Below are 8,095 nucleotides of genomic sequence, written 5' to 3' on the forward strand. Positions count from 1 at the left end.
CAATACCAAAGGCTGGATTTTAGATCTAAAAGTATTTCTTACATTTATTTTTGTCAAATTAGTTTAAACGTGCTTTTAAAGTAATTTTAAGCAATTTTAATGTTTTCAAACTAGAATAGTTATGAATAGATTTTATTTAAATGTTTTCCCAGAGGTGCTCCTCATGCCAAGAAACATCCATTAAACTAGATAATGATCCAGATCACGTGTGATCATGTTTAGCTATTGGTGTAATTCACAATTAGGGTCAAAATGTGCTGCTTGATGAAGGTCTGCACTTCTCTAGTTGTTTCTGTTTCAGTCAAAAAAATTTGAGCTGATATTTTAAGTTAAGTTAATCAAGAAGTGATTGAAGCACAAACTGACATCATTGTTTAAAGTTGTAGTTTATATTTATATATTTTTACCAAATAGATATTTATTGTCAGAAATCATTTGACTTACATATTAATTTGCATTCTTAGAAGCAGTTTTTTTTTTTTTACCTTGATTAATTTTGCACTTCTGTTAAATTTGACAAATCTATAGATTAGTGTAGTGTCGCTTTTGATTTTGAAATCAAGTATGTGACTTAATACCCTGTTACCGTGACACTACCAGGGTGCTAATTAATAATTTGCTCACAGGAATGTTGTTTTTACCAAACATCTCATTATTAGGGTTGTTATTTGGCCCATAATATTGAGGCTGCATTCCTTGTAGATGTCAGAGCGATATTTCACAGCTAAAACGTCTGATTTTCTTAGTTTAGAATAAACCTTATTAGTCCCCTGATGTTAAGGAACCACAGGAAGCATATTTATATGATCTTGTTAATCCTTAAGGTCATAATCTGCTCTCAGCACTCCTTAATGTCTGACTAACACTCTGTGTTATTTTAAACAGCCTTATCAATTTGATCTTTATTTTGCCTTTTTGGATTCTACTGTTTTTGACCAAATACAGATTTTCTTGCTAAATCTTTATTGGGATGAGCTTTGGATCTTTTGCCTCATTTATATGTCTTTGCAATTAAAGATGAAGTTCCAGAATTGCGATTGTTCTTTTCCATTTCTAACAGGGAATCGAGTGAAAACAGACTGCACTGAATTCAGAGAAACATCCTGTCTACCCTGTGCTGATGGAACATATATGGAGACTCCTACTGGGAAAAATCAATGCAACCCATGCAAGAGATGTGATGAAGGTGAAATGTCTCATTTTATTCCTCATCATCACTGATTTTTTGTTTTTTCCTTCAAATATCTTGATTAAGGGAAAAAATGACAAAACATAAATATGAAAATAAATAAATACACAAATGAATGTATAAATGAACAAATAAAGAGTATGCACCATTATATATATAAATACACATGAAATTTTATAAAACTAAAATAAATACAAAAAGAAATATAGTGTGGTCATAAAAAAGGCTAATTCTTGTTTTTTTGCTTTGCTTGTATTTCTCTATGTATTTATTTGTGTTTTTTTTTTCCTTTTGAAACAATTTTTTTATTCCTTCATTTATTTCTACTACTATTTATTTTTATTTCCACATTTCTGTCTCTGTGGTTCTAATATTTGTCTTTAGCATTATTGGTTAACTGGGAGAGTCAGACAGAAGCAAACGATTCATACATGGATGCAGAGCAGAAGGATGTCTGAATAAATCCTAACAGACCATCACATCATGACCTCAGAGAAAACCTGGAACTGAACCTTCTCCTCCTGCTCTACTGTTCATCATCTTTCACCTGCTGTGTCTCTACTTGCTTCTCAGCTGCTGATGCTGAAGGCTCTGCCCGCTCTGCCTCTGTGTTTTTCTGCTACTCCTTAGAGATGCTGAGCTGAGCCGAGGAGGACAGAGATTTTAGAAAATGAACCAACAGGCTGCATATAAGGTCTCATATCGGCCTCTGTTAAGTTGAATAAAATCCATAGATAAATTATATTATTTGTATTTTGAGTTAAATAATACAGGCTCCATTTCTGGTAACCTTTTAAATCCTATTTTCCATCGTATCCACTATTATTCATCCATGTACTGTATAAATAGTTTCTGTCTGATTCTCCTAGTTAAGCAATCATGCTGAAGACAATTGTTAGAACAACTGACCTCATTAACAAACAGAGACAGAAATCTAGAAATAAATAAAATAAATGTGGGGATTAATGGGGACTGTGTACATGCACAAAAAAGGGGAAAAATAATAAAAATACATAGATACGACAAAAATAAATAGTCTTTTTCATAATTTAATTTCAGATTTATTTTTTGCCATTTTTTTCCCCTCTTAAATAAACATGCTTCCCCAGACATTGTTTTTTATTCCTCTGCTCAGTCTGCTAAATCTAGCTGGTTTTGTGGCACTTTAGATTCTGATGCTTTGTGTAAAGTGTAGTTGGACTACAACCTCCTCCAAATGCTGCCCCCTGCTGGTATTCTAGACAATTATTGGTCTACTTCCATTTCCTTTTCTGGTTCTTGTTCACTTTTCTTTAAAACCAATGCACTACCTATTTATCATATGTTAGAATATTTAAGTCAAGAGTTTAAAGAAAATACAAAGAGAAAAGTACAGTGGTGAGATAGGTCTTTAAGGTTCAGGGAAAATGCTAATAAAAAAAGCAAAAAATCATTTTTGTCTAACATAATAAGTTTGTTCTATGTTGGCGGGTTCTGGTCTGAGGCTAAAATACAAATGTTCACGATCATCTGATACAGTTTGTGAAGCTCTGGAAGGATATTTCTGTATTGATGTTATTAAAGGCAGCTGTGCTGCTGCAAAAAAGCACAGCAGCTGTAAACCTGGACAATATATTAGCAAGAAAGGTAAAATTTTTAAAACAACCCTGGTTTTATATTTACATTTTTTATTCTAAATCATAATATATTATTTATTCATATCTCAGTGTTAATGCTGATTGAAATGATTCTTCATTCTTACAGGAACGTCTCTGTCAGACACTGAATGCAGCAGAGGAACATTTTCTAATGGATCATTAACACTCTGTCAGCCACACACACAGTAAGAGAATCTATAGATCTATAGACACATCTAGATTATTCACCAGGAGTGAACTTGTTTGATCAGAAGAATTTCTGTAAATGGATCTCTGTGTGATTCCAGGTGTGAGGAGCTAAACCTTTGGCTGGTTAAAGAAGGAACAACTTCAACTGATGCAGAGTGTGGAGAAAAAAATATAGATGTGGCTGCAGTGGTTGGGATTTCTGTTGTATTAGTTGTGTTTGTGGGAATAGCTGTGCCTTTTGTTCTCCGGAAGAGAAATTATTTAAAATGCTGTGAACGTCCTTTTATTTACAGACTAAATTAACAGACTAAAATAGACTTCTGAGTCCTGTCAGCAAGAGAAAAAGTTATTTACTTGACGTCTGTGTTTCTGCTCGACAGGAAATCAAAGACAAAAAGAAAATGGAGAAGATTCCTACAGATCTCAGAAAGGTATGTTTCTTTCACAGCTTTGATTTTTCACCTTATTGCATTTATTTTGTGATGACATCATTTCTTTGATAATTTTACCAAAAAGGGCACCAGCTCTCCTCCAGAGGGTTCACCACTGATGGATGGGATGTGGAAGGAAATGGAGGATCAGTAAAGACAGCAGGTGAGAGAGGAGCTCAGACCTTACAGCTGGATGCAGCATCAGAACGTTGTTGGAATCTTGAACCGTCTGTTGAAAAGACTTTCTCACAACAGACTTGTTCAGAGATGCACAGACATCTAACTTCCTGCACAGTGAACACCTGTGTGGTTTTATGGAGCTATAACTGTAACTGTAGTAAAACGTTTCTGAAAGCAGGAAGATGGAGGTTAAAAAACTCCAACTCTGTTCAAGAAGCTGAATCTGATTGGAGTGATTGTTGGAAAACTGGCTGCAGAGCTGAATGTAAATAGAGCCACGATAAATAGTGGGAATCATTTTATGACCCAATGAGAACCTGTATACCCAACATTGATCTCTGATTATCAGTAGATATAAAACAGCATCTTCCATCCTGTCAGAGGGATAGAGAACGAGATCATTAAAACAAAGGAAACTCTGTCATAGTTTGAGCATTTTCTCTGCTCGTAAGCCTATAAAATAAATTTCCATTTCTGACATAATTCTAATAACCTTCAGTAGTTTTTGAATTGGTAAAACCTTTCAGAGGTTGGCAGATTTGAAAGTTCTGAAACATTGTTTGATTAATGATTGATCAGCTGGGGTTAGTAATAGCCTTGGCAGTTTTTTAATCATGTTTACAAAGTCCATTCACAGTTTTTTAAACGACTTCTCTAACATTTAGCAAATGTCACATTCTACAGGTATGGAGGCAGACAACCCAATCTGAAGAGGAAACCTAACTAGTGTTTTATGTGAAGGTCACCCTGGATCTGGGAAAAATTCCAAAGATGGAAAAAATGAAGCCTGCAATTCCAAGGACCAAATCGATCTACAGAAGTTAACTGTTATTAAGGAGAGAAAAGATTCAGCCTGAGGTTTTTCTCACTTTAAAGGACCAAATAATTCAATTCAATTCAGTTTATTTATTTCTATACCGCCAATTCACAATACATGTCATCTCAAGGCACTTTACAGTTCACCAGATCATCAAACTGATCACCAAATTGATTCAAAGTAATAAATAATGAAAGCTGAAGAACCTACTTCTTAAGCCTGAGCTCACCGTATGAGGACTCTTTCACAACTCCATCCATCCTGCTCCCTATTACCTTGGACAGGTCGCCTGTCTGCCACAGGGCAACACAGAGACGCACAAAAACATACAACCATGCACACTAACAATTTACAGAAGCCAATTAACCTAATAGTGATGTTTTTTGGGCTGTGGGATGAAGCCAGAGTACCTGGAGAGAACCCATGCATGCACAGGGAGAACATGCAAACTCCATACAGAAAAGCCAGGAATCAAACCTGCAACCTTCTTGCTGCATGACGACAGCACCACAGCAGAGCCTTCTTTTACAAGTCTGTTTTGGAAAACTGATCCTGCAGAAGCTTTTTCATCTGACTGAGACCAACGTCACTGTCATTCCCCTCAATTCCTCTTTGGACCCACAAAAAATATAGTTTCAATTAAATTGTATATTTTGTTCTATTGCTGATATTAATATTTAAATGTTATTCTTCGTGTATGTTGTGTAAAATCATTTGTATTTCTTCAACCTCTTGAAAAATAGAGATTATTGATTTACACATCCTTTATTCATTCATTTAGATCTAAATATAAGTATTTTTAGATAGTTGCTTTGGGACTTTCTTGTTTTTTTTTTCATAGATTTTTACAATATACACTTTAATATATTTATATTTTGTGTTAATGTTTTTATTTACTGTGCAAAACTGTATTGCAGTTTTTTGACATATAAATAGAATATTCAATTTATTTTTCCATATCTAAACTCATTAAAGGCAGGATTTACTTTAAGGTCTTGAGCTGAAAAGAAAAATACTCAACTTTTCCTCTTGATAAACTGAAGAGCGTTCAACCTTTTTATTAGTTTATTTAATATGTATGTTTAGAAGCTGCATTACTTTTACACCAGCGTGACAAATCCAGGGGGAAAATATACATAAATTCCCAACAGTGTTATATCCTGCTTTACTGGGTTGAAAGGTAACAGGTGTTGCTGTTCATCTTAGTTGTGAAGCAGCGTGACAAACTTGCAACTTGCTGTCTCTATATAACACTAGATCTATAATCTTGTAACAGTTTGAGATTTTTTTCTGAAAGATGTAGAAGTGTCTTTACCTGAACGATGCATTTTTCTACTGCGTTAATTTTAATGTCAATTTCAAAAGTGTAGAGTTTGTAGAGTTGTAGAGTTTTGTTCATCTGGATTTCCTGCCTGAGTGTTAACAGTGGCCATAGATCTACTCCATATACATAAAATTATAATCAGTAAAACATTTTTTTTTGCACTTTTAGCATTACCGGTACTTGTCATATGTTGGACGTTCATCTCTGTGCAGGGTTTAGTGGATTTTAATGAAGATCTTCACTGAAGATCAGCTGTCTGATGCAGCAATGCATGATGGGAAAACTCCCTCCTGTAACTAGTGAAGGGAAAGGTTATTGTAAAATAAAATAAAAAATGAAATAAAAATGCCCCTATACATGTCCTCCCCATCCTTACAGTTGGTTGTTTTTTTTTTTTTTTTAAAGTTGCATAAATACAAACGATTGTTAAACATTTTTTTTATATTTATTTGTTCATAATAGGCTTAGGCTTTTTAGAGGAAGGCTATTTGTGTGATGAATGGATCAGTGATGGATGTTATATAGATAACATTCACAACAATCCACAACTAAGAACAATCTGCAACATTAAACTACGTATGCTGACTTTAACATGTAGCCTCAAAGGCTAATTGCTGATTTTAGGCTTACAACAATTGATACATTTAATAAATAAAACAAGTTTTTATTAATAGACTTAAAAGAACTCTCCGCCTATTCATCAATAAGTATATATGGTTGCAAGGCAAAGTTTATTTTATGTGTTATGTGTATTCCACCAATAAGTTGCAAAACACAAACTCAACGTCAGCTTTCTCATTCACTTGCAGACAGTTTTTTTTTTATCTTTATTGATCAGAACACTAATTACAAGATCAAATAAGAATCACCACTTGCATTCTTACAGAAAGAGAGATAACATAATTATGTAAAGGAGACCAACTTGGCAAATGAAAAAAAAACAGACATTTACATTACACCAGTGGAAACATATAAATTGAAAGTAGAAATACATTTATATGTATTTAAGAGTTTAAAATAAGAAAATTAACAGAGACAGACACAATGAGACAATTCTTTGCACCAACACCAGAAATTGTGATGTCACTACAATTTCTTTTTTAAATGCCCATATTTGTCGGCTAAAAAAGGTAAAGAGGAAGATTTTAAGATTTTAAGTTTGTTTTTAAAACATATAGGTGATAGTTTTGGATTTTTCCATTTACTTACATGTCTATGTATGTATATATCTTCCCAAAAATCGTGATAATATTGAACATTTTAGATGTTTCCTCAGCAATGTCATTCTTATACAGTATGTCAATATATGTTGATATTTCATATATATCAAAAGGTGTTATATTTTTTATTTTAGCACTCAACCAAATATGCAGGTTCTGCCAAACGTAACCTCTGACTACATGAATAGAATAGATGTTAAACAGTTTCAGCTTCTGAAAGGCAAAATAGTAGGCTTCAACATCAAATTAGTTTTGATGTTGAATTAGTTTTGAAGCCGGCAACTGTTCAAGTTACTTCTCTTGGTAATAACTTCATAATTTTATAATGTATTTCTTTTACTTTTAATGGAATTGGCAATTTGAAATATTTGAAATTATTTCCTACGTTACTTGAATCATTAATTATTTGAATATTGTCTTTCCAGTATAATCATGACAGGTTTCACATTTAAAAACTTTCCCAATAAAATGGTCGTTAAATTTTTTTATCCCTAATAGGCAATTCGTCAGTTTTTAATCCTGGCAAGACTGCTTGGATTGTTGATTGAGAAAGTATGTTTTGCATTAAATGCAGCAGAGCAATAGGTATTGTTTTGCATACTTTGCTTAATTCTCTACAACTGAATTCAGGAAAAGACCAGATGAAGCTACTATGATGAGAAAAGGCAGAGAGAGCATAAAGTTGGAGAATGAACTAACAAATACTGCAGTATGGGAGAACAGTGATATAATGTAGCAGAAAGAGGAAAGGGGGTCCCTATGTCCTCCAACAGTCTAAGCCTATAGCAGCATATTTATAGAGATAGCTCAGGATAACCTGAGCCAATCTAACTATAAGCTTTATCAAAAAGGAAAGTTTTAAGTCTAGCCTTAAAAGTAGACAGGGTGTCTGCCTCAATATGGACTGGCAGTGTCACAGTAACATGGAATTAAGTCACATACTTGATTTTAAAATGGAAAGCGACCCTAAAGTTATCCACAGATTAGTCAAATTTAACAGATGTGCAAAATTAATCAAGGTAAAAAAAAACTGCTTCTAAGAACTTTTAGAAATTCTAGGAACCACTAGTAAACCTGCAGATTGAGAGCGAAGTGCTCTGTTAGGAAC

Source organism: Cyprinodon variegatus, unplaced genomic scaffold (assembly GCF_000732505.1).
Source record: "Cyprinodon variegatus isolate N-32 unplaced genomic scaffold, C_variegatus-1.0 Scaffold1688, whole genome shotgun sequence".
Classification (NCBI taxonomy): Eukaryota; Metazoa; Chordata; class Actinopteri; order Cyprinodontiformes; family Cyprinodontidae; genus Cyprinodon; species Cyprinodon variegatus.